This window comes from Camelus bactrianus, chromosome 26 (assembly GCF_048773025.1).
Source record: "Camelus bactrianus isolate YW-2024 breed Bactrian camel chromosome 26, ASM4877302v1, whole genome shotgun sequence".
NCBI lineage: Eukaryota > Metazoa > Chordata > Mammalia > Artiodactyla > Camelidae > Camelus > Camelus bactrianus.
This window is the reverse complement of record NC_133564.1, coordinates 33,335,506-33,361,782: the sequence shown is the minus strand read 5'-3', so window position 1 is coordinate 33,361,782 and position 26,277 is coordinate 33,335,506. Positions and strand designations below refer to the sequence as shown.

At 45.2% G+C, this 26,277-nt stretch overlaps 1 protein-coding gene and 1 long non-coding RNA gene across 2 annotated transcripts in view; one reads left to right on the top strand and one right to left on the bottom strand.

Annotated features, from left to right (window-relative positions):
• LOC123617584 (uncharacterized) lies at positions 1–2,579 on the bottom strand. The gene is made up of 2 exons (XR_006725757.2): positions 2,142–2,579; positions 1–634 (listed from the first exon to the last, which is right to left on the bottom strand). It is a non-coding gene; the product is annotated as an uncharacterized LOC123617584 (long non-coding RNA).
• A 3-nt stretch (positions 2,580–2,582) lies between these two features.
• PSD3 (pleckstrin and Sec7 domain containing 3) overlaps positions 2,583–26,277 on the top strand; it is a 598,663-nt gene continuing 574,968 nt past the window's right edge. The window contains exon 1 of the mRNA XM_074353657.1: positions 2,583–2,746. The gene's annotated coding sequence lies outside the window, so the exon portion shown is untranslated. The remainder of the gene's footprint in view (positions 2,747–26,277) is intronic.

Below are 26,277 nucleotides of genomic sequence, written 5' to 3'. Positions count from 1 at the left end.
TGTTTTTCTTGTCATATTTTATCATCCGCATGAGAAACCCCCACCACACTTTTCATCCTGAAAGAAGCAAGTTATGTGTTTGTCCCACAGGGACCGTGAAGCAGATGTGAAAGAAAAAGACTGAGGTGTTTCCACTTTCCTAAAAATTGACCAAATCTCAATAAAGCTCAGTCATCAATCATTTAAAAAATTATATTGAAGGGCTACAATGTGTTCAGTTTTCTGCCGGCATTAGATTTGGTTTTGAACTATTTTCATTCCTTTATGACCTTATGTAGACTTTTCTTTTTGCATCTTCATAAATGTCAAGATAAATGATTACTCTTTACAGTCAACTTTGAGTTTAGTCTAATTTTGATGTTTCTTCGCCAAATGACCTTTATGAAATTATCCCCTCCAGATCTGTGCTCTGGGTGGCTGATACGATGGTCCTCGTTTCTTGGGTTTCCATGATGTCCTGGTGGGCAGCCCATGGCCCAGAGGAGCTGCTGACCTGAGGCTTGTGGGTGGAACTGGACATCTCTGGCCCCAGTGATCCAGGGCATCGATGAAGAGCCTGTGCTTGGTTGACAGTCAGAGCGCTTGCTAGCATCTGGCATCCTTGGATCTTTCTTGGCAGCTTGGAGTAGGTCTCCTAGTGCAAAGGAAACCAAAGTCAGTGGGGTGGGAGTAGCTCAGTGGTAGAGCACATGCTTAGCATGGATGAGGTCCTGGGTTCGATCCCGGTCCCTCCATTAAAAAAAGAAAGAGAGGGAGGGAGGGAGGGAGGAAGGAAGGAAACCAAAGTCTCATCTCTTCCTTGAACCAGATTCCGAACTAGGGTTCCATTTCCTAACTTCTCTCTTCCATGCCATCTTGTCCAAAAGTACACAATTCATTTCTGTTTTTTTTAAAGGTATATTATTGCCACTGGGCAGGGACGTTGTTCTCAAGCACATCCTACAATAACCTAAGAGAGATTTAATGTTTGTCCCTGTGTCCCCTCCCCCAGGGGGTCCTTTTGATGGGGATGGGATGGCGCACAGACATCAACATTTTTTCAAAGCATCCTAGGGGGTCCTAACGCGTGGCCAAGGTTGAGAACAACTGAAATATGTGGGAACAAAGTGAATCGGTTGCGGAGGATTTTGAAGGAGTAGTAATGCAACCTGTAGTCTTTACTAAAATAAACACGAAGCTAGATGTTCATCTTCTTGGTTCTGGTCTTCATGTCAGTCCCACAGCCTGGTCTGAGGATGGATGTTACCCCAGACCCAGCCTCTCGTTTAACAGGGATGGGATTAAATGCAGGGGACATGTGCCTGGCTGTCAGTGCCGCCCAGTATAGCTGAGCCCTGCTTCTTTCTTGCCTTCACTGTTTCCTCTGGCCTTTGAGTTGAGGACCGGGCTCCGATCTCTGGCCCAAAGACTCCCACCCACCCACCCCACACCCCCTCCCCGCTCCAGGCATTCTTGGTCACTCCCCTGCCTTTCCTGGAGGTAGCTCTTTCTTTTTTTATTGAAGTATAGTCAGTTGCAGTGGGTCAATTTCTGGTGTACAGCATCATGTTTCAGCTATACATGTACATTACATGTATTCCTTTTCATATTCTTTTTCATGATTGGTTACTACAAGATATTGAATAGAGTTCCTTCTGCTGTACAGTATAAACTTGTTTATCTATTTTATATATAGTAGGTAGTACCTGCAAACCTCGAACTCTCAATTTATTCCTTCCCACCCTCTTCCTACCCCCCAAACCCCAGTAACCAGAAGTTTGTTTTCTATGTCTGTGAGTCTGTTTCTATTTTTTAAATAAGTTCATTTGTGTCTTTTTTTTTTTTTTAAGATTTCACATATAAGTGATACGATACGGCATTTTTCTTTCTCTTTCTGGCTTATTTCCAAGTGTATATTTAAATAAGGGCCAGCTTGGGGCCTCAATGGGGAGTGCCATGGTTTAAGTTGGAGACAGAGAATTGGTTTTTATTGGCACGTCAGTTTTTTAACAAGGAGATTTGTGCAGCATCCAGTGTAATGGAAAGTTACAGCCGGTAAATGATGGATCATGCTACACACACAGGGAAATATGACAGAGGGCAGACTCCCTTTGGAAAAAGGAGGCAATATTCATAGAACTTAGACAGCCACGCTTACTCACGGGGAGTGAGTGCTACAGCTTTACAAGTCCTTGTTGAAAGACAGCACATCGTACAATGCTTCGGGCCAGAAGGACTTTGGACATTATGTGGTCCTCATTTTGCAGCTGAAAAAAGTAGAGGACAAGCAAGGTTAATCATCACAGAGCTTTAGCTGTGAAAACAGAATCAAAACAGAGTTACTGACGTGCAGTCTGTTCGGAGTTATCACCCTGGGTTGAATTAACTAGGGCATTGACCTCACTGAGTTCAGGAGTAAGAACGAAAGGAATCATCACCTATGTTTCTCTCTGGACTTAAACCCCTCTGTCTGCAGATGAAGAGGCAGACCAGAGCTGCACTGGCCCCCACTCTGGTCTGCTGGCTGCGCTCAGTGCTCACAAAAGAAGACTTACAGGGGCCACTTCGAGCTTTCCAGCCCCTTCTGGAAAGAAAGCAAGACTGAGGCTGGGACCCTCTTAAGTACAATAAACAGGTGTTGATGGAACAGCTGATCAATTCTGAGTGTTTCCTTAGGTCAGATTTTGCCCAAAGGAGGAGGCCGTAAAGAGAAGGAAGGGGGAAAGGAGATGAAACAGCAGAGTCAAGAAGAAGAAAGAGAATGGAGGTGAGTTTTTAAAATGTCTACATTTTACTACAGCTGGCTTCTTAAGCGGGCTTTGCTTCCCTTTGGCACTTCCCAGGTGGCCTCAAGTCCACACTCCTTCCTAGTAAAGGCGGGCTTCCCACATGAGAAGGACAAAGAACGCATTTGGCATCTAGAAATTACTCTGAGTGTTTAGCGGAAGAAGAGGAATTTCTGGTCAAGCATGAATTTTAGTGTTACTTTTGCTGTGTGGGGAGCAGCCCTCCCAAACTGGCTGAATAAAAAGTCTAATCAGAATGCCCAACAACAAAAGACTCATATCTTACTGTTTTTTAAAAAATAGTATTTCCTAGTTAGACTCCAAAGAAGTAACATATGTCACCAAAGAGATGACAGTTAATGGTCAGTTTGAAATAACTCCTAGGAGGGAGGGTGTAGCTCAGTGGTAGAGTGCTTGCTTAGCATGCATGAGGTCCTGGGTTCAATCCCCAGTCCCTCCATTACAAATGAAGAAATAAAGAAATAAACAAACAAACCTAATTATCTCCCAGCCAAAAGAAAAAAAGAGAGGGAGAGAGAAAGAATTTCTAGACTTCTGAGTGTACTCTAAATAAAAATTTCATCATAAATCTGTGCAAATCGACATTACAAAGCACTTTTAAGTTGTTACTTCATTCAGCCCTCATGGCATGTTTGGTGAGATTGGCCTTTGGATATTAATTGGCAAATTGAACTTGGGTTCAGGGCAATTCCATGGTTCGCCTGGTTTAGTAGCGTCGGTGGTCGTGGGACCAAGGGCTGGGACTTGGGTCTTCCTGCACCCCATCCAAAGCCCCTTTCCCTACATCCTCGTGCCTCTGGTACCCTGTCCTTTCCCCTGCATGTATAGGACAGCTGGAATTTTGCATCCCCAGGGCCTAGCCCAGTGTGTGTGCTATCTTGCAGATACTTCATACGTATTTGCTGAATTGCTGAATGAATCTAAATTTGAGCTTGCCTAGAGACAACTAGTGTCTCCCTGAATAGCTGGGGAAGCTTATTTTGGAAATTGAAGTTAAGTAGCTTCGGAGCCTAAGCACTTAACGAATGTATTTTTGAGGGATTTCCTTAACCCCAGGAATGGCTCATGTAACATGCATGTCCTGACTTGAGTGGCTATTCTGTGTGAAAGGAGAGGCTAATCTCATGAGGGTTACGCTAGCATCCTGCCACGGAATCACACGCCTTATTTTTATTTTCCTTTGACATTTTATTCTTTCGTGAATTATTACTCATTACGTGCCATGGATGTAAATCTTTTACCTCTACGACGTACGTGACACACCTGTGCGTAACTATCGTTTTGAAATACGTAGCATTTCTAGAACTCTGACCCGGAACGATAATTATTTACATGATCGGTCTTGCAATTTTCATAATGTACCATCTTTGAATTATTCTTCAACAGTTTCATTGCCCTTGGCTCGCCAACTAGATTATAAATTCCTTCAGATTGATTTGTGCATTTAATGTATTTTATAGCCCCTCACGCCTAATGAAGGGCCAGCTCACAAAGATGGTTTCTTGAGTGCACAAATCAAGCAAAGATGGAGATTCCTTTGATGGAGCTCTTATTGGGGCTTGAAAATGCTCATGCAAGAATTTTTTTTTTCAGATATCACCTCAATCCATCCTAATATTGTAGTTGGAATGAAATTCTGCTTTATTAAATGCCTCATAGTATCTCGTAAGAGTTATATATCTTTATAGGGAAACTTTCTGTTGGGAGGGCAAAAACTATGGACAGAAATGAGGGAGTCCCTTCTAGGATAGTTGCGTTAAGAGAAGCCACATGCTCCCCGCCTCCCACTTCCGTCTCCTCCCGATTTTCCCTGTCTTCCTACGCAGATAACATGCTGAAACCTACATGTGTGAGTTTCCATTGCTAAAGTGAATGATTTGCTGGTTGGTTAAACACTTAGTAAACGCCTGTTATTGGTGAGCAGTGGGGCCCTGAGAAGAAACTGTCCCTGAGGGCAGTGAGCAAATATCTAAAAGGGGAAGATGTCGTGAGGAAAAACAATAATCACTTTAATAAAGGGGTAGAAAGTTTAAATACGGCAAAGGCCACAGAGACAAAGCTGTACGTGGTCAGGAGAAGATAAATGACATCAACCTGGAGGGAGGCCGATGGTTATCATCGAGTTTATCTCACATTCCCCTCCTTCCGACTGCTTATCAGGAAGGGGACAGTGGAACCTCGTGGGGCAGTCACAGAGGCAGCTGGGGTTGAACACAGAGGATTTTAAGGCTCTAGGATTTTCAGAACATCTTACTTAGAAATGTTTAGTCTTCTGGTCTGATCTCTTCAGCTTGTATCAGTAATCTCCTGCTGCATAACAAACACCCCAAACTAGCGACTTTACACAGTAACCTTTAATACGTCTCATGGGTCTGTGGGTCGGCAGGAGGGTTATTCTGCTGATCTTGCCTGGCTTGTTCCTGTGGATCAGCTGGAATGCTGGGCCCCTGCCTGCGTGTGGCCTTTCACTCTCAAGGGGTCCAGACCGATCTCTCCACAGGCAGCAGCAGCATCCCAAGGGGACCCATCCCAGTGTGTTGCAGCACCTGCACTGGTGTCCTGTGGGCTGAGCAAACCGCAAGGCCAAGTCCAGAGTCAATACAGGAGTGGCTGCACCATGAATGGATTCTGGGAGGAGTGACTCACTGGGACCATTTGTGTGACAGTGGTGCACACAGTGCAGTGCAGAACTCAACAGAATATGAACAGGACACCCAGGGAAGCTCAGGGTTGTTATAGAACTTGATTCCCCTGTGTCCTGCGGTGGCCTGTATCTGCAGATGTCTGATGTGGGGTGCCTGGACTGCTCAGATTAGGATAAACCACTGTGGTGACACTTCCTATCAGGACCTTTTCTTTCTTCCTGTTTTTCTTCCTTCTTTCCTCCCTCCCTCCCCTTCAGGATGGGCAATGACTTGCCTGTGCTGACTTAAGGAGCATTAAAGGCTAGCATTCAGATCCCAGTCTAACGATCTTTGCATAAACAGCGTCTGTCCCTCTCCAGCCTCTGTGGGTACGTTGTCTGGTTTCATTTACTTTAAACTAACGCTTGAGGACGTCTTGTCAAACATTTTATGTGCCTTCCTTTCAGTGTTTATTATTAATTTATTTGATAGTTACTTTTCAATGCTACGAATGACCTCTTATTGCAACACAATTTCTCATTAATTTCATTTTTTACTGTGTTTAACACTAACTGGTAGCGACATTACAGAGGAATGACCCAAGCCTGATCCTGCAGTCCTGAACCTTACATGCCCCAGACTATGTTTCCTCCTGTTTATTATTGACTTCTGTTTACCTTGTTTTAGCTGGTATTCTGACCGTGAGATGACGGTCTGATGTATGATAACTTGGCTTGTTTTTCAGAACAGAGGTGATATTCCACATCAAACAAACCTCAGCTGGTAACTCTAAGTGAATTCAAAGTACATTTTTTCTAGACTTCATTTTCATTAAACCTGAGGGTTTAATTTAACAAACAGTAGAGTGCCAACTAGGAACTGGATTTTTCGTGCTTTTCTCTGCACTGCCTTTTCTCTGAGCCAGAACCTCCCCCCACCCGCCATGTGACAGCCATCACGCGGGGAAGTCAGTCATCTCTGGAAGCCACACTGATGCTCCCAGCTTGCTTGCGCTTCTGGACTCAAACCAGGAAGTAGCTTGGCATTGGGCTAGCAGGTCCCTGAGCAAGTCATGTATTATTTGTTCTCTGTATAAAGTTCAGATTAAACAAACAAACAAAACACAGCCTCCCTGTTATCTTCCTCGTGAGAGCCAGCGCTCGATCTGTGAGGTGCTGTCACCTCAGGTTGTCCTGACTTTCCTCATCGTCCCCATTTTTATCACGATTCATGTGGTCCTCCTCACTTGTCATCAAGGAGCACGTTTTTGTTCCGGCACAAGGACGTTTGACGGGGATGGAGAGAGAGAAGAGGGGGTATCACAGAAAATGATGTCAACCTCTTCCTTTTGGCTCAATTTCCGGTTGTAGGAAGGCAAGGTTAGACAGGTCCATTCTCTTCGCCTTCTGGTCAGGCTGCCTTTGGAAAACTTCACTAGATTTTGAGTGCCGCATTTTAATATGATAATCATCACCACCAAGTGTTGATTTTTCCAGAGAAGAATGAATAAGTTAAGGGAAGAATAGTTAAAGGAACTGGGGGTGATTATCCTGAACCAGACAAGGCTTGGGGGTATGTGGGAACATCCTCAAACATCTGAAGGAGTCTCATGTCCTTAGGGCTGTCTTGGACAAAATTAGGACATTTGACGTTTGAGATCAGCTGCTATTCACCAGACACCTCATCTCTTCTTCCGGTAATCCTCAGTTACCAAAGGAAGGGCGGCCGGGAACTTACTGCCACCTCTGCCCTGTCCTGGCCCGCTTTCTTATTTGTTGCTACGCCAGGTTTCATAAACGTAAGTTCTGACAGTGGCTTCTTTCCAAATATGTTCCCCCACCACTGCTGTTTCTGGCTGACTATGTTTCTTGGATTAAAGCTCATTCCATGGTGTCAGACCATTACATCAAGCTACCCCGTTTCATCCATTTCACGAGTGTCACCTGCTCAGCTTCCAAGCACGGCCCCTCATTCACAGACTGACTTTGAAGCCTGACACAAAGCCTTGCTCTCCACTCCCAGTCCTGCCAGAGACCTAGAAAATTTCACCATCAACAGATACCATCTGTCCCACAGCTCACACAATCCTGGGTCTCTTCATTTCCGAAGACACCCTCTACCCCTTTGGACCTGTCCACGGCCTGGATCTTCTCGACCTCTTACATCTAACATTTGAACCCTGCAAGTTCTGGCCACAACCTCATATTCTCCCAGGTTTCTCACAAACCCACTCATACTATATTGTTCTTTTAACTCAAAAGAACTTTTATTCCCTTGATTCCTTCCATCTTATTGGCTTACCAGCCATTACCTGCCCTTTCCTACCTCTGTCCCCAGAATAGTCCTCCTTTGTCGGTTTCTTGCCACCACTTTCAATTGCCTTCCTCCCACCCTGTTCAGCTGGAGAAAGCAAGCCGCACAGTCATGAAGATAAGAGCTCATAAGAGTCATGGCTGTAACTTCAGCTGGACCCTCTGGCATCCCCTCAGTTCTTCTTCCACTCTTGGGTCAGTTTCTTCTCCCCGTGTTCCCGTCAACTACTCTAAACCACTGTCACACTCTTCAAGCTCCCATCTCTCATTTTCAGCAGATGATCTTGCCTCCTCTCTTGAGAAAATGGGTGCTCTTAGACACAGTGGCTGCATAAGTCAGGGTTCTTTGTTACAGACAATGGAATCCAATCCACCGGTGGAATGCTATGTTTGTTAAAAATTGTATTACGGTTCAGAGAATCTCTGGAAGGACCTGAGAGCCACTTGGGAGGCTTTCGGCCCCCACCAGGCCATGAAAGCTGTTGTAGTAAACACTACTGTCAGAATCCAAACCTCAGCTTGCACCAGGAAGTCAGAAGTTCTGTTCCTGTTGTGTTTGAAGAGATCAACACTTTCCCACCTCACTTGCCAAAACATGGAGTCTGCGTGTACCCACCTCCTTACATTGCTGTCTTCCAAGTCAGCGTCTCGTGCAGAAGCATCTGACTGGTGGAAGCTAGATCACATGCTTGCAAACTTAGTGGCAACAGATGCCAGGAGAATGAGTTCTGGTTTCTACCTCATGGAATCAGGATTTGTAATGCAGGAAATTCTCCAAATATAGAAGAAGTGGTCAAAGACTCTTGGAAGCTACAAACATGATAAGTAGCCTCTATTTTTACTTTCTCATTCCCCTACCTAAAAATTTATCTACCTCCAGACCCATTCATGTCTTCCTTCTTCTGATCACAATGCATCTACTTTTGAAGGTCACGCTCTTTATTTCTACACCTAACTCACTCCTTTCTGTTTCTTCCATACCCTCTCCTTTCTCTATTCTGAAACTTCCTCTATTTTGACAGTTATCTTCAGTCAGTGAATATATTCAAGATCCTTCCATCCCCAAATCCATCTGTAGACTCCCTCCATTTGCTCCCCTCTGCTTCTCAACCTGACTTGTTGAAATAATAAATTAAACCAATCATATCCATTTCTTCATCAACTATTCCCCTCGACCTCTTGCTATCAGGCTGTGGCCCAATCCTCATTGCTCCCAACCCTGTCCTGCACTGAAACTGTTTTTATTATAGCAAACAAATGCCCACCAAATTGTCAGATCCAATAACTCGCAGTGCCAAGTTGTTGATTTTAACCCTGGAGATGCCTCCTCCTTCTTGAAACTTCCAGCTCCTTTAGCATCTGTGAATGCCCACTCTCCTGGTCTTCCTTACCTTTCTAGGCAGTCCTTCTCATCTTCTTCATGGGCTGTTCATCTTCCGCTTTCCATTTAAATGTTGGGATTCCTAAGCCCATGACTCCTCTGATTCCTGCACCTCTGGTGGACCCTGATTGGGTGGTTCCATCTACTTGCATTTTTTTGAACCCACATGTATGTGAACATCTCCTAAATCTGTATGGTTACTCCACACCTGTTTCCTGAAATTTAAATTTGGATATAAAATGACTTATGGCCATGCCACCTGAACCTCGCACCTGAATGTCAGCTCTCATAGCACAAACAGGATTAATATTCCTCCTTTATTCTCATCTTTGTTACTTGATTATATCAACCAGTCCCTCAAGTTCTTCTTGCCATTTCTCTTTTCTTTACTATACCCCATCCCATGTTAATTCTAACATGGCCGTGCCAATTCCAATGCTTGAATATTTCTCAAATTTATCACAGCCTTTCTAGTTTTGCTGTCATTGGTCCAGGGTTCATCGCCTCTTTCTGAATTTCTAACTGGTCCTCCTTCTTCCCATCTCCTTGTCCCCAACCAAATCATTCTCTACATAACCACAGAAAAAAAGATATATTGGCAGAATGACCATCATTAAAAGTTCACAAATGATAAATGCTGGAGAGGGTTTGGAGAAAAGGGAGCCCTCCTACACTGCTGGTGAGAATGTAATTTGGTGCAGCCGTTATGAAAAACAGTATGGAGATTCCTCAAAAGACTAAAAGTAAACTTAACTTATGATACAGAAATCCCACTCCTGGGCATATATCCAGAGAGAACTTTAATTTGAAATGATACATGCACCGCAATGTTCATAGCAGCACTATATACAATGGCCAAGACATGGAAACAACCTAAATGTCTATTGAGAGATGACTGGATAAAGAAGTTGTGGTATACTTATACAATGGAATACTACTCGGCCATAAAAAATAATAAAATAATGCCATTTGCAGCAACATGGATGGGCCTGGAGATAATCATTCTAAGTGAAGTAAGCCAGAAAGAGAAAGAAAGATACCATATGATATCACTTATATGTGGAATCTGAAAAAAAAGAAAAGACACAAATGAACTTATTTACAAAACAGAAAGCAAAGAAAACAAACTTTTGGTTACTGGGGAGAGGACAGGAAGTGGGTGGGAAGGTATAAATTGGGAGTTCAAGATTTGCAGATACTAACTACTATATATAAAATAGATAAACAACAAGATTCTTCTGTATGGCACAAGGAAATCTATTCAATATCTTGTAGTAACCTCTAATGAAAAAGAATATGTGTATGTATTTGCATGACTGGGACATTATGCTGTATACCAGAAATTGACATATTATAACTGACTACACTTCAATTTAAAAAAAAGGATGTATTAAACCAATTGCATTAACCCATCTGAAAGCCCATCACTGAGAGGGTGGAATCAAAGCTCCCCGACCCCGGGGGACTTCCTGCCTCTCCAGCTTCCTCCCTTACACCGTGTGCCTCACACTTCAGGCTTCAACAGCATCAATAACTCATCTAGCTTCTTGCACTTCCACACTATTGTTGGCTTCTCTGTCTTCAGACATGTCATCCCCTTTGCCTGGAATGCTCTTCCCTTCCTCCTCTCTATCCTGCCACCCTCTCTACCCTCCCCCAAACCACTGTCTAAGTCCTCCTCATCCTTTCATACTCGGCTGAAGCATCAGCTCTTCCACAAAGCCTTTCAGACCTCTCTTCTTCTCCACCGAAGAGCTAGGTGCCTCTTTGAGTGTTTACATAATGCCTGCTATGTACTCCTCAAAGCACTTACTGAATATTTTATTTTATTTTTTGTGAGTGGGGTAATTAAGGTTATTTATTTACTTGTTTAAATGGAGGGACTGGGGATTGAATCCAGGACCTCATGCACGCTAAGCATGCACTCTACCACTTGAGCTATACCTACCCTCAATTTAAAAATTTTGTTCACTCAATATTTTAGACCATCAAGTTATAATAGGTCTAGGGGGAAGGTATCTATCCACCTCAAAAAAAGTTACAATAGGTCTTTTCCCCCCACAAGACTGTAAGTTTCTGAAGGGAAAAATGGGTTTTGTTTCCTTGTTGTGATCTCAGAACCTGGTAAAGTTCCTGACAGCTAGAGGATGCTTCATTAATGTCTGAGAAACAAATGAACTTCATTAGATCACCTGCACAAGGGCTGGAGTCAGGTTTTGGTGACAAGATGCTAACCCTCTCACTGTCCCCTGTCACCACCCTGATGGCATATGAAAAAGGGTCTACCGCCCAACAATCTGTGGTTAAGACCTACAAAGCTACCCAAACACACTTCTAAAAGTACTTTAGTATCAGAAACAGAGCAGAATAAGGATGACCCTTTGTTTAAAATTAAGAAGCAACTCGAACCCTGACTGTGGGCTCAGTGGACAATCAGATCATGTCCAGGGCTGGATGGCAAAATCAGAAGGAAGACTATGCCAAGTGAAAGTCAAATATCTGATGTGTTGCAACCTCTGGCTGAAATCACAGTGGTGAGAGATTCAAAGATCACTTGTTAAATATTACAGCTTGTACATATTATAGTATAATGGTGATGACCCAAATGTGTTACAATGTTACTCATAATGTAAAGTTTTTCAGGTACATTGAATTGTACATGTACAATTGGCTCTCACTGAGGTCGCTGGAAAGGGTGGGTGGATTACTGTAACCTACGGGCTGTGTAGCTCATAATTAACTGAACATTCTCAGTAAGAGTTGAGACCATTAGCCCCATGATTGCACGATCCTTTGGTTCTCAGCCTGTGGAATGACATACACTCTGGTTCTGACTGTTTTGTTAAACTCTTGGCACCCTCAGTGGAACTGCTGACATTCCATCCCTGGGGACATACCAGCTCTTGGCCAGAGGCCACCAACCCCACCCTCCTGCACTGCACCACACAGTAGGCACCACTGGGTGGGCTGCCATTTCCCCACACTCAGTGTGGCTGTGTTCTTTGGCAGGGAACTAACTTCATTAGAGGACAAAAGAAACTTTCTGGAGCTCCACTTTTGGATGTAGTTAGGCATTAACTAAAACACCTATGCTTCTGGGAATGAGTCCCTACACGTCGAATGCTATTCTCTTGTAGAAACAGCCCATGACTGCCAGAGAGATGACAGTCTGGAGTAGGATGAAGACCAACTGAAGAGTGGAAAGAGGAGTGGGATGGTGTGGAGGCCCATTGTGGCTCTAACAGAGTGAACAGGGGGACACGGCTCAGCCCCACCTCCCTCCAGCCCGTTTCATCACCTTCATAATGGAAGGTTTATAAGGAAAGGAGTCAAGAGCCCAGAATTCTCCAGTTCCATGAAACTTGAATAGACGGCTCAGTAGCCTGAGAATCTGAGTTAAATGTAATTAAGGGAGGATGCAATGAATTTTCAATTTCCAACAAATATTCTACACATATTTATAAGAAAGAATAGATGGGGAAGACTTTGAAGATGCCAACAATCTGATTTTGCTAGCTCATGTCAGGATTTATCCAATTGTCAATCTGTGTCTTTTTCTTTTCATAAATCAGTTGCCCAGTGGTTTGAAGTTCTAGTTTGGAAGATTCAAGACTAGAAATTCTGGTTGTTTCAGTAGGATTAGAGCTGTGTTCCTATAACCACTTCTTATTTTTTTTACTTTTAAAGATCAACCTGAAAACCAAGGCAGGCCAATTATATTTAGCATTTTATATGTCAAATAATCACATATCAGTGATGTCAGCTTGCCGGAGCCTCAGAACAAGGGTCTGGCAGGATCTAAATGTCCCTCTTGTGTTTTTCATGGTGATGAACATGGATGAATTTCAGAACTACTCTGCCATCTGCCAAAGTCAAATGATGTCAGATCCAGGACCCACTTCACAAAGGTGATTAGCCAGAGGATGGTGACGTGGGAGGCTTTGGAGACTAGATCCCTTGATGGGTTTCAAGACTGGGACAGCCTTCCCAAATCCATTGCATGTTCCCAGTCTGTCCCCCAGCACTTCCAGAGGGAGTGGTACAAATACATGGGCACCTGTGTGGAGCTGAGCTATTTGAATTATTCTCTTACACATTTCCGGGATCTGATCCAGCAGCCAAAAAATATGTGCCCTGTGCTAGTATATTCTAAGCACAGTGCTAGTTGGGGGGATGTGTAGACAAGCAAGAAGGCATGGCTTCTACCGTCAGGTTTTCAGTTCAGTGGGGAAGCATAGCGTTCTCCAGATTGAAGTGATGAAGTTTCCAGGTCAATTTCTACCAGGCTCCTAGACCAGGATTATTTAGGCAGAAAAAAAAAAAAATCACTCAAACTTTAAATGTCCAATCACCACCTATTCTCCTTAAAGGCCCATTGGCCGCAGAAATGTCACAGGCTCGATTTCGGTGCTCGAAGCACTGAGGAGGGAGCATCTTCCTTCATCTTGCTCAGGCTCCGAAGCCCCTTCCTCTCTCTCTGCCTAGCTTTATTTTTGGCCTCTGTCTAAAGATACTTTGAGATGGAAAACATTGACTAGATGACTTCGGTCTATCACCTCCACCCCTGAGGTCACCCACCTTGAGGGTCATGTGGTTCTAGATCACGAGGCACGGGTAGACAACAGAATGGAAGTGCATGTGCGGACAGAGTGATGTGTGATGTGGACAACGGGATGTGGTCCTGAGGGAAAGGGTCAGACCACTGCCCCACGTGCATTGGCATAGTCTTTTTAAGAAGTAATTCAAATAGCCTTCAGTGGAACGCTAGCTTACATCGATTGAGTGTTTACTGTGTTGCAGGCACCATATCTCATAGTAAACCTCTTGTTATCTCTGAAAGGGAGCAAGGCCCTGTGGGCTCCCCCAGCCTCTGCCTCTTGTTTATAGAAAAGCTGAAGCCTCCCAGGCCTCCCTGAGTCACAGAAGAGCAGCTCCAGCAGCTGATTAAGACACGCCTGTGGGCCCTGGGCGATGGTGATGACTCTGACCATCTATCTCAACCATTAACTGAGATTACTCCCTCATTTCCTTTTAAAACTTTTATGGCCGAACAGAATATTTGGAGATTTTTTTTTTTGTGTGTGCAGGATGCTGGGTCCATCAGATTGCAGGCATTCTGATTAAAAGCAAGTTTCCTTTTTTGTGCCCAAGGCTGTTGTCCCCAGGATCCTACCCCTGCCCCTCCCTCAGATAGAAACCAATTACCCTTATCTAAGTCTCAGGAGGCTGCTGCAGAGAAGGAACAAGAACTGGCTAGAACCAACAGAGCCCAAGATGGGGGAGGGTCTGACCTCCAGTGGACCGTGAGCCTCATCACACGCTCACTGTAGTGTATTAGCATGCTAGGTGACAGGCCCACCCACACCCTGGCAGTTGACGGTTGCCATAAAAACAACCGGAAAATCCCATCCAAGGACTGAAAAACTCAAACAAGGACTGATTGGCTCCATCGCACCTGGAAGGAGGAAATGATGACAGAAAAATCTCATAAAAGTCCATGTGGCCCAACCCGGGCCAGAGCTGCTCCTACGGCCTGTCTTGGCTGACAGCTCCCCGTTCAAGCACTTGCCTTCTGTTTATCCGTCTGAGCAATGAATCGGCTGTTCACTTCATCTCTCTGCCTCTGCTGAGTGAATTCTTTCCCAGCTGGGGGCAAGGATCCAAACTTAGGTGGGCTCCCTAATTGAGGGGTCCCTCCATCCGCCAACATCTCCGTGTTACAGATGAGGAAGCTGACACAGAGCACTTACTTGCCCAAGATTACACAGCTGAAGAGAGGCGGAGCTAGGAAATCCGTTCAGGCCACTGGACTCCTAAGTTGGTGTCCTGAACCATCACAGGTTCTGCCATCCTGGAGTGACAATAGATCGGGAGCCTCCTTTGTCACATTCCACATTCCTCTAGAATCTGTGTCCACTGCGTTGCAATCTGAAGTATGTCTGGCAGCCCTGGGAACCGATTGATTTGGGGGTGCTGGCCTCCCCTGCCACCAGGCAGCAAGCGTGACCCTGAGTCAGTCATGGTGTCACGTCTGGCTGGAGCTGGCCCCTTCCGGCCAGTGTGCCTGGCCGCCAGGGAAGCTGTCTAACTGGCTTTTCAACTGACATCACACAGGGAAATCATTTTCCAAGGCGTGGTTATGAAACACGGCTTGAAAATGATTCTTCTTTGATTTAAATACTTACTGACATAATTAATGAAGCATGGTCTGTTTTTAGAGTCATTGCATAATGTCTTGCCTTCATAAAGTGTGCTTCAAAATCTGGATGGTGGAGTATTCAATCAGTGTCGTGCTTTTGAAAGGGAATCCATTCTCAGAAAATCATAAGCAGATTTATGAAAAACTTCTTGCTTCTTGACCTCTAGGGGATATAAATCTGTCTTAGGTTGTTATTTGATTGTTTTTTATGCGTAAATCTTGTCTCTACATCTTGATTTCAAACTCTTTAAGACATCAAGACAGCTGGGGACACAAGTGCAGTACCTAGTAAATGTTGTTGCAAGACTGAATAGAAAATGCGCAGGAACTAACTTATCATCAAATTCCAAAAAAATCAAGCCTTGAGTGACAAAGCTTCAGAATTAATTTTGAAAACAATATTCTTCACTCCCCAAGGGACCACAAGTCTCCTTCGCTATTTCTGTTGTGAAGCTGAAATTGATTGGCCCGTCTTTGTGAATATAATGGAGTAGTTATTGTAAAAAGGGATTTAAAAAAAAATCAAAGAACAATGTGAGTTTCTGAAAGATATTAAATATGATGAACCAATGTACTAGCCTCCTCACAGAAGAATTTAAATAAGTAAAATAGTCAGAGTTTATACTTTTATCTATTTGATTATTTTTACTAAGGGGGAAGTTTCATTCTCTTCCTTGCTGCACCCCCAGGCCCCAACCTTGGCAGAGTCGGGAGCTTTGAGGGTGGATTTGAAAGGAGGGCTCTGTAAACACAGTCTGGTCCCCCGTCCACAGGTCCCACAAAGAAGCAAAGCTACAAATAAAATTGAAAGCTGTGAGCTGGAGGCATCAGCTCTTCTCTATTGTTATTTTCTGTTGTTAGAAAATAACCAGAATTTGGATTTTCATTCTCGGGGCTGGCAAACCTCATGCAGGCCATAATGCCATTTGTAGCAATATGGATGGACCTGGAGATGGTCATTCTGAGTGAAGTAAGCCAGAAGGAGAAAGAAAAATGCCATATGATATCACTCAAATGTGGAATCTAAAGAAGAAAAGGAAAAAGAAGACGCTAATGAACTCATCTACAAAACAGAAACAGATTCACAGACGTAGTAAATAATCTAATTGTTACCAGGGGAAAGGCGGTGGGAAGGGACAAATTTGGGAGTTTGAGATTTGCCAAGGTTAACCACTATATATAAAAATAGATTAAAAAATCAAATTTTACAGGGAAATTTGGGAACTATAGCACAGGGAACTATATTTAATATCTTTTAATAATGTTTAATGCAAAAGAATATGAAAACAAATACATTTAAACATATGCATGACTGGGACATTGTGCTGTACACCAGAAATTTACACATTGTAACTGACTCTACTTCAATTAAAAAAACAAAAATTAAAAAAAAATTTTAATATTAAACAAAAATCACACAGATTATTGATAGAGTCTTGTTCTTTTTTTTTTTCAATTTTTCTTTTTTTGCTGAAATATAGTCAGTTTACAGTGTTGTGTCAATTTCTGGCGTACAGCGGAATAGTCCAGTCACATGTACACATGCATAGATTTGCTTTCATAGTCTTTTTCATTATAGATTACCACAGAGATTGAATAGCGTTCCCTGTGCTGTGCAGTAGAAACCTGTGAGCCTTGTTCCTAAATGGTGCTTTTTGTGTTACTGGAGCTCAGTCTGGAAGCTAGTGAAGCCATGGCCTTGAAGGTGACGGATGACCAGTGACGGGTGGCCGTGGGAGGAGCAAGGGAGAGACCATAAAGACATGTGTTTTATAAGACGCACCCCCTGCGCTGGCCAGGTAGCCGGGGAGAGGAGGGACATGGCATTTCACAGACGCTAGCTCTAGCTGGCTGGTGCAAAAGTGAGAACATACTGGAAAGATGCTGGGGTGTGTAGAACCCACAGAAGGCCCCAGAAACAACAGGGGCCAGCGAGCTGCAGGACGCTAGGCAGCTGGCTCTGTGGATTTTCTCTCTGGAACATTCCTGTACACAGGAGTCAACAGCAAGACCCTCTTCCCAAGCGCCTCTCCCCCCAGATCTGAGTCTCTCAACTGGAAAATTGCAATTTCTGGGAGAGACATCTGACGAGGCCAGGTTGGGTCAGCTGTCCCCACCTGGAGGAGTCACCCACGACGGGGAGACAGAACCCCCAGGGCACAGACAGGGCTGGCGGGTCCCACCCTGTGTCCTGGGAGGAAACGGAGGTGGAGGGGGGCGATTTCTAGGGAAAGGCAAATAGAGGAGAGCTGGGTGGCTACACCGATGCCTCTCAGTTCCACCTGAAGTTGTCCCTAACTGACAAAGCACAGATCCAGACGAAATTTGATTCAGACCCAGAACGATGATGTCCCACCTGGGTGCCTTGCCCCGCATTTCCTGTACACTCTTGCCTGCCCAGAGCCCCCTCCTGGGGCTCCCTTAGTCCTCTGCTGGTTCTCCCTGCCCTGCCAGACGGCATCGTCATCACAGAGCATGGACTGGACTCTGAAGCGTGCTTCCTGCAGGCGGCGGGCTCCCGGGAGGGAGACCAGCCCGGTCTACACGTGCTCAGTGCCTCCCCCCAGGAGAAGTCACTTCTCCTCCTGGAACTCACTCCAGACCATATTATTATTTATTTGCGGGATTCTTCCCCACTGGGACAAAGGGGAATTTTGTTGCACTTCCCTAAAAGAAACAGGGCAGAAACGGGGACCCCCAGAAACAGTTCCTGTGCCACACTGTTACACATCCCCTGCCTGCAGGAAGCCCAGGGCGCCCCGCTTTGATGCTGTCACCGCTACACTGCAGCTGGCTTGGCCACCTGGTCTGACCGCTTGTGTGATGTTGTTGCTATGGTGAGGTTTCCACCGAAAACTTGCAAATCAGGAAAACAGCTACCATAAGCGATGAGACACAGAGAGTCTGATGCCCAGTGGTTGCTGGCTGACTGATGCAGAAAGCTCATGTGGTCTTCAGTTTGTTCCCAAAAAAACCCACCTTAGTGAAATCCCCAACCCTCTGTCATAGGAACTCCTGGAAAAGACAGCACAGCTTTTCATTTTGACAGCAGAGTGAAGTGAGCTTCGCTTATCTGCGTAGCAATAAAAATGCAGGCCACATCCTTCAGGGGTAATATCTCAGTTCATCATTCAAGCAATAAAAAAAAACCAGAATAACTTTAGTGTCTGTTTAAGCTTTCAAGTAATCTTTGACCAGGACCGATGCCACATTCAGCAGCCTAACAACGGAGGCTGGACGTGCCAGTGAGGCCCAGATTGATGGGCTCCCAGCCGGCGGGGCAGGGACAGAGCTCAGCCCTGACTCCCCCGCACTTGTATATCAGTGTCTTTTTCAAAGAAATGACGGCTTGAGTGCTGTGCCAAAGACTTGTTGGAAATTTCTCTGATAAATCAAAGTGAACAAGACGTGTCTGCACTTGAATCAAAATGGGGTTTCCCAGTACCCCAAACAGAAAGTAGGGCTATGAAGCCAAACAAAAACTCAGTTTCTTTTACAGTGACGCTCCGATGTCTGGTGGGCTCCGTGGTCCCCGGGCTCCCTGTCTTCCCAGGGTGACTGTTTATGTGGGTGTCTCTCCCAGCCCTACGGGCTGCTGTCCCTTCTCTTTTCATGTCCTTATCCTCCTTTATCGAAGAGGACTCTCATCTTCATTGTTCATTTCTTGATTTACCCTCATAGGGGTAAACTTGCCCCATTTCTCTGACCAGATAGGTAAGGATTTACCACCCAAACACCCACCAGAATGCCTTTGATCGTGCTGGACATACAGTAAATTCTTTTTTTTTTAATGTAGATTTTTTATGTATGTAGATAATCCCTTTGTTCCAGTAGGGATTTAAGATGGCTTATAGAAATACACATAGTTCAGTGGGGTATTTCTGATCAGGGCATTGCAGTGAGAGACTGGAAACATTGGTCTTAATCTCATTTGTGATTCTTTTCTGGGTCTTTCCCGCACAGTGTCTTCTCGGGACACAGCAAAGCCTCAGATCCCATGAGACAGGTCTCCTCGTGAGCACTGATCTCCCTGGAATGCACCCTTGGTGGGGAAACAGCACCACCCCCTGACTTGACTTAAGCAGAGTGGGTGTGCAGCCCGGCCTGCTCTCTGCAGTGGCCACCTGGAGATAAATTGTCTGCTATCATGTAATCGGTTTGGTTTCCAAGACATTCCAAAAACATTTTTGTTTTTGTTTTTGTTTTTTTCTTTTTGGGCACTGTGTCTGCAATTAACAAAAGAAACTAACAAGTGAACTGTGATGTCTGGCAGGTCAAAACTTCCTGCCTTTCCTTTTGATGTGGTTCCTTGAATCACAACGAACAAAGTGCACTTTGCCAACTCAACTTTGCCCTGATTTTACTTTCTTTTATTATAACAGGAAAAGTGTAGCACATTTACTAAGGAGAAAGTCACCTACTAATCTAACTCATAAAGTGTGATTTTTTTAAACATTGACCTGAAAGATTCTTACTAGTGGTAACAATAGAGCTTTATATTGTGCTTTGTTCCTTGGTTTTATTTCCTGTGCGGTACTTTTATTTTCTGCATAATATTCTTTCTATGATGTATCATAATCATTCTCCATTAGTTAGCATTTAAATTGCTTCCAATTTTTCATCATTATAAGTCCTGCGATGAGTAACTATGAGCGTACTGGTTTTTCTTATAGTTTGAATCACTTCCTTCAGCTTGATGCTCAGAGGTAAGATTATGGGCCAAAGAGCTTTAATATTTTTATGATTCTTCACAGATCTTGCCAACTAACTTTCAAAGGATTGTACAGCATTACAAAGCGACCATTGACATTGGAGGTAGTGGGCGTCAAAGCTCCCTACCAGCGCTGCAATTGTATTAAATCTGTAAATTAACTATGGGAGAAAAAATGCCTTACTAAATTCAGTCTTGCAATTAAGAAGCTATATTTGTTATCGCACAGTTTTTATTTTGATATATATGTATGCCTAAGTGGTCTAGATGTACCTACATACAGCATGGCATGGGGGGAATCTGTGACTCTGCTTTGGAGCAGGACGGACCCCAGCCCCGCCCCCCCAGAGTGTCCCCTACAAGTCTCCCCACCTGAGACCCTGACTGGGCGCTGATTCCAGGGATCCCAGCTGCCCAGACCGAGGGGCGCATGTGCATTTCCCTCCCGGCACCTCCCACCCTCTGGAACCTAGTACCTCCAGGTGCCACCCAGCCCAGCAGGTGACACCCTGGAAGTAGGTGCAGAGTAGGGAGGTCGTTCGGGTCAGAGCCCTCATGACCCTGTGCCAGGAGGGCACACAGGGCCTCTGTAGGATGCAGGTCCCTCAGATAACTCTCACCAAGGGATTACCCGGGATGGCGAGGCCAAGAAGTTCCCGTGAGATCTGGCATCTTTGTAACCAGCAACCCTATTTTGGAGCGTGGGGGACCCCAGCATTGCTGAGAGTCCCCAGAAGCCCCACCGGTGGCCCGGCCTATCCCTGTAAGTCTTGAATCTGGAGACCGAGACCTCGGATGCTGAGTCACAGACACCGCACCTGCACAGTTCGCTCCCTGCGCACCTGCCCTCAGGCATCCTGGACCCGTAGGTCTGTGTGGACAGGGGCCACTCCCGCTGAGCGGGTTGTCTTCCTGGTGCCAGGGTCCCAGCACTTAACTTCTGGTGTGCAGCCTGGAAAGGTCCTTCCAGCGACCTCTCATGGCCCTGCCGCGCTCTGGGAATGCGGGCCATTCTCGGGGTCCACCTCCCCGGGATCTCACGCGCTGACTCTGCAGTCTTGGTGTCACCGCGCGGCTCCCTGACGTTGTGAGATGTGCATTCGGGTAAATTGGCATCTCTGCTCCTTTCTGAGCAGGCTGGACCTTGGCAGCATGAAGTGTCCCCCAGAAGCCTCCCCGCCTGCCGTCCGGCCTGTCCCTGCACACCCCAGACTACGGCAGCTCCCAGGGAGACTGTGCGCTGAGTTCACCACACATGCCGGTAGGGGTCGCTGTGGGCCCCCCCCGGGGAACCCCCCCCCCCCCCGGGGCCTGTTTGATAGGCCTGCAATTGCCCACCTGGACTTAACGTATAATCAGATGTTCATAAAGAGGGTCCCTTGGGCCAAGCATCCTTCCTGTCCCCTTGTCTTCCACGTGCTCCCAGGCTATCCTCCAGTCTTCTGCCCCAGCACACCCTCCACGCCTCCTCTGCACACCCCCCAACAGAGTGTCATCACACCTCACAAAGGCAAATATTAAACCGCAGTAACCCGGGGCAGAGACGGCGGTTACAGCCACCTGGAGAGAGATGGTGAGTAGATGAGAAAAGTGAGCCCGAGAGAACTAAAGTGACTTGACTCAGGTTAGTCTATGGCAAAACCAGCACTAGAACCAATGTGTCCAGGGAGAAAGGGCTTGAGATGAAAGGTCCAAAGATGGACTAGGTCCCTAGCCCTGACTTGTAGGATGTACATGGCTCAGAGTAAGTCAGTCACATAGACGTGCTGATGTCCATAACTGTTCTAACCACCTCTGCCGATCCAAAGGGCTGCCGCAAGGACCAAATTAAATAACGGATGTTAGAGAGGGCTCTAGAAACCGGAAAGCGTCCTACCAATGTAAGACTTTTAACAAGCCTGGTCAGTGGCGTGCCGAGGTCAGCCTCGAATATGGACATTAAGAAGGTTGCATTATCTGTAGAAAATTTTAAAACAATGATAAAATCGACTAAAAGTCAGATTGCTTTTTGTTATCACTGTGTTGGGCAATTCTAAATAATGTCAGTGATAAAACACTCTTTCCTGAAAAATTCTTTAGTAGTTTTGAATTCCAAATAATTTTTATGGTTACTATTGAATTTCTTTAATTAAACAATTTTTGGGGGGGAGGCAATTAGGCTTATTTGAGTAATTGTTTATTTTTTTAAGTGGAGATACTGGGAATTGAATCCAGGACCTCGTGCATGCTAAACACATGGTCTACCACTGAGCCATACCTTCTCCTCTGTGAATTTTAATAATATATATGAAAACCCATTTTTGTTTCTTTAATAAACTTTGTATTCTGCATGAAAGTTTATCAGAGATCTCCCAGTTAGAATTGACAGATGGATTAAATAAAAATACAGGGAACCACTCAGATTTTAATTTCAAATAACAATGATTAATTTTCAGTATAACTATGTCTCATGCGAAAACAAGCTTACTGTTTACCTGAGGTTCAAATTTAACCAGGCATCCTTCATTTTGTCTGGTGACCCTGCCAGTTGTGCGTGAGGATGTAGCTACATGCTTTCATTCAGAGAATCAGTTCATGATGGTTTAGAATGATTTGAACTTATCAGGGCATAGTTTGTGTCTCCAATGCTGGCAGCTTTACACATACTTTAAACAGTAGGTTTTAAATAACAATAGCACAGGAAAATGATATAGTTAAAGAAACAGACTGAGTCCTTCAATTCTGTCATTCTACATGGCCCCTTGGACTTTTTATACCTTCAAAAAAAATTAAGAGTAAAACAGAATGTGAACTGCAAAGTATCATATTTTTTGTTTGCTAAGTGCAAATGTTAGTTCACGTGACACAGATCTTTTACTAAACGTTATGGGTTGAATTGAGTTGTGGTTCTCCCCAAAGGTACACTGATACACTAGTACTTTAGAACGTGACTTTATTTGGAAATAATGTTGTTGCAGATGTAATTAGTTAAGATGAGGTCATACTGGAGCAGGGGTGGGACCTCCCTCCAGTGTGCCAGGGGTCCTTGTAAAAAGAGGAGAGACACAAGGAGGGGAGAGCCCCGGGACAATGCAGGCAGCAGGAGGGCTGGGGGATGGGCTCCCCCTGCAGGTCTCCCAGGGAACACAGCCTTGCCCACACCTTGACTTTGGACTTCCAGCCTCCAAAACTACATACATTTTTACCGTTTGAATCCCCAAGTTTCTGGTACTTCATTATAGAGTTCCTAGGAAGCTAGGACACTGAATCTGAAAGACAAAAATCTTTAAAGTTAAAATTTCCGGCTCTTTAAAAATCATTATTTTTCCTTATTTGTTGTTATGAAACTTCACTGTTATCATTTATTACAGGTTCATTCCCTTTAAAAATCCATGAATATAATTAGTGTGAATCCACTGGTTTTTTTTTTCCTCCTTGATACTCTACTATTTATTTCACTTTTAATTTATTTAAAATAAAGTTTTTTACTGGCATAAATACACATAGAGTTTAATCAGAGACAATTTTCACTGTCTCCCTTTTCTGGCTCTTACACTGATTTATTTCATATCATAATTATTACTAAATATAATTTTGCCACATAGAAGAGGGTTGTTAAAAGCGACCCCTTGCAGGGTGTGGAGTGTGTAGCTCAGTGGTAGAGTGTGTGCTTAGCATGCACGAGGTCTTGGGTTCAATCCCCAGTGCCTCTATTAAAACAAATAATTAAATGAATAAACCCAATTACCCCCCCAAATAAAACAAAAATAATAGAAACATTTTAAAAATGCCCCCCCCCCCCCCCCCCGGAACGCTAGGTAAGCCACGTACACAGCTACACCCTGTTCCACCATCTGTTAATTGTGGGACTCTGTCAAGTTTCTTAATCTCCCTGGAGCACAGTTTTTTGTTGTTGTTGTTTTTTTAATATATAAAACGAAGCTACTTATACCCACCTCCGATGTGGTTAGAATTAGCTGAGATAATGCACTAAATTCACCGGCATAAGATAAGAATGCAAATAATGTTGACTCCTCTCACTGCTGCTGTTTTAATAGCTGCAGGTGTGACGCATCTCAGAGGAGTGTGTTCTGGAGGACCATGTCCTCGGGGTGCGTTAGGAGTCTCTGGGGACCGAATTTTAGGCATGATGGAAATTTTCCGTGAGCGGGAGAGCCTTCCCGGAGGGCATGTTTGAATTCCAGCCCCCTTTCAGCCACCCCTGGCTGTAAGGGTGGGAGCGTGTGCACAATTTCAGCCCCCAAAGATCCAGACCATCCAAGAGACATATCAGAGTTGGAGGAACGCGAAAAAGTGAGGACAGGGTTGGGGAGGAGGGTCATTATCTCAGCCTGAAGAGGGCGCTCTCGGATCGCACCATTCTCTCCGCGGTTCACACAGGGCATTCTCTTTAGGAGGCTTTGAGCAGCGGTTGGAAATGTTTCTACCCTCAAGATCATTATGTCTGGGAGTGCTCTGAGCTTGGGGAAGCCACTGGGAGGACAACATAAGCAGCACGAAGCCAGAGTAATACTAATAGCAGCATATTCTGATTATGAAGATGACAGTGAAAATGCTGGCGTGTATTTAGCTTGTACTACGTGCCAGGCACTGTGTTGTATTAAAAAGACATCACCTAACTCAATCCTGCCGACAGCCTGTGAAATCAATATTCCCACTTCACAGATGAGCCCCAGAGCCCCAGAGGGTAAGTGATCTGCTCAGGGTCCCCGGGGTGTTCAGTGGCTGGACCGGGGCCACTCGGAGTCACTATTCTGTGAGGCCAGATGGTGAGGAAGCATCCGAGCTGCCCAGGGTCTGGCTCTCTGCTTGCCCTTGTGCCCTGGACCAGAGAATCCACCTCACAGATACACACTGAGCATCTACCACGCCCCACACTTGGTGTGAATGCCTCAAAGGACAGCAGGGGTGCAGCGGTCAGTGCTGACTCCCGAGGTCCCATCCTGTATCCTTGTCCCGGGCCCTTCAAACCTTTTCCTTTTTGAACCTCAGTCTTTCCTTCCAGCCCCTGGGCCAGAAAGCCCACGTGTGTACCCCTATAACCGAGTCCAAAACTCGTTTTGCTCATCGCACAACAGGTCAATAAATTGGGAGATGAGGTGGTAAGGCAAGGAATAATTACTTTATTTGGAAAGCCAGCAGACTGAGAAAATGGGGGACTAACGTCCTGTAGAACCATCTTTCTCCAAGTCAGAATCCAGCCTCTGTTTATACTAAAAAGGGGAGGGGGCGTGGCTGGTTGTTGCAAACTTCTTGGTGTCGGAATCCTTTGTTCTTGCAGCTGTCCGGGTAGGTCAGGTCTTGTGCTCCTGCAAACCTCCAACAAGACAAATGCTATTTTCTATTTGCAACTTTTTATCTTTATATGCTGGGAAAGTGTTATACCCTTAAAGGTCAGAGCCTTGAGAATGGGCTCTCCTGTATATTTCAGGCTCTAGGCGACAGTCTTGTACAAAAGGTGCAGAATGAGCATGACTGAGCCCAGGAAACAGAGCACAGGATTAAAGTCAAAGGAATAGACCTAATACGGAGTCAGATTTGTTCTTTCCTGTAACAGCCTGTGTGTGCCTGGGTAGCCTCCTGCCGGGCCTCTCTCTGGGAGCAGCTCCCAGTGCGGGTGGCGCTCCGGCCTGACTAGGTCCCCTGGGCCCAGCGTGTCTTTGGCCCTCTCTTGCTTCCTTGGCCATTTTGCACAGCAGATCAGGAGAAGAGCCCTCCGCGACCTCCTGCATTAACCCCGCGTGTTCAGGACCATCACCTCGCTCCTTCCACGAGTGGCACCAGGCTACGCGTACTGCGCGCTCTTCCTCTGATCTGTCCCACTTGTTAGGAAGAACTCATGAGGCAGGCACTGTCTAGTCCCCTTTTACATACATGGAATCACCGCGTTCAGAAAAATGAACAATTTTTGCCTGAGTCGCCCAGCCGATTAGTGGCAGAGCTGGGATTTGAACCAGGTCTCCTGACGTCAAAGCTCAGGGTCCTTTCCATTACTTCACACTGACATTTAGAACCATGTGGGCTGAGAGGGGCAGAGAAAGAAAAGGAGGCTAACCGAGCTGAATTCAATCTTTAAAGTTATTTTTCAGCGGTCTTCCCGGGCCTTTCCTTCCAAGGCTGGGCTTGCCCACCAGCAGCAGGACACATCCTGAGTTGCTGTGATACCACAGGACCTGCGGGAGGTTCCAGATCCTCCTCCACTCCATCCAGCACATGGAGTGGAGCAGCGTAAAAGAGGGGGGAAGCCACAGAGACAATAGGAAT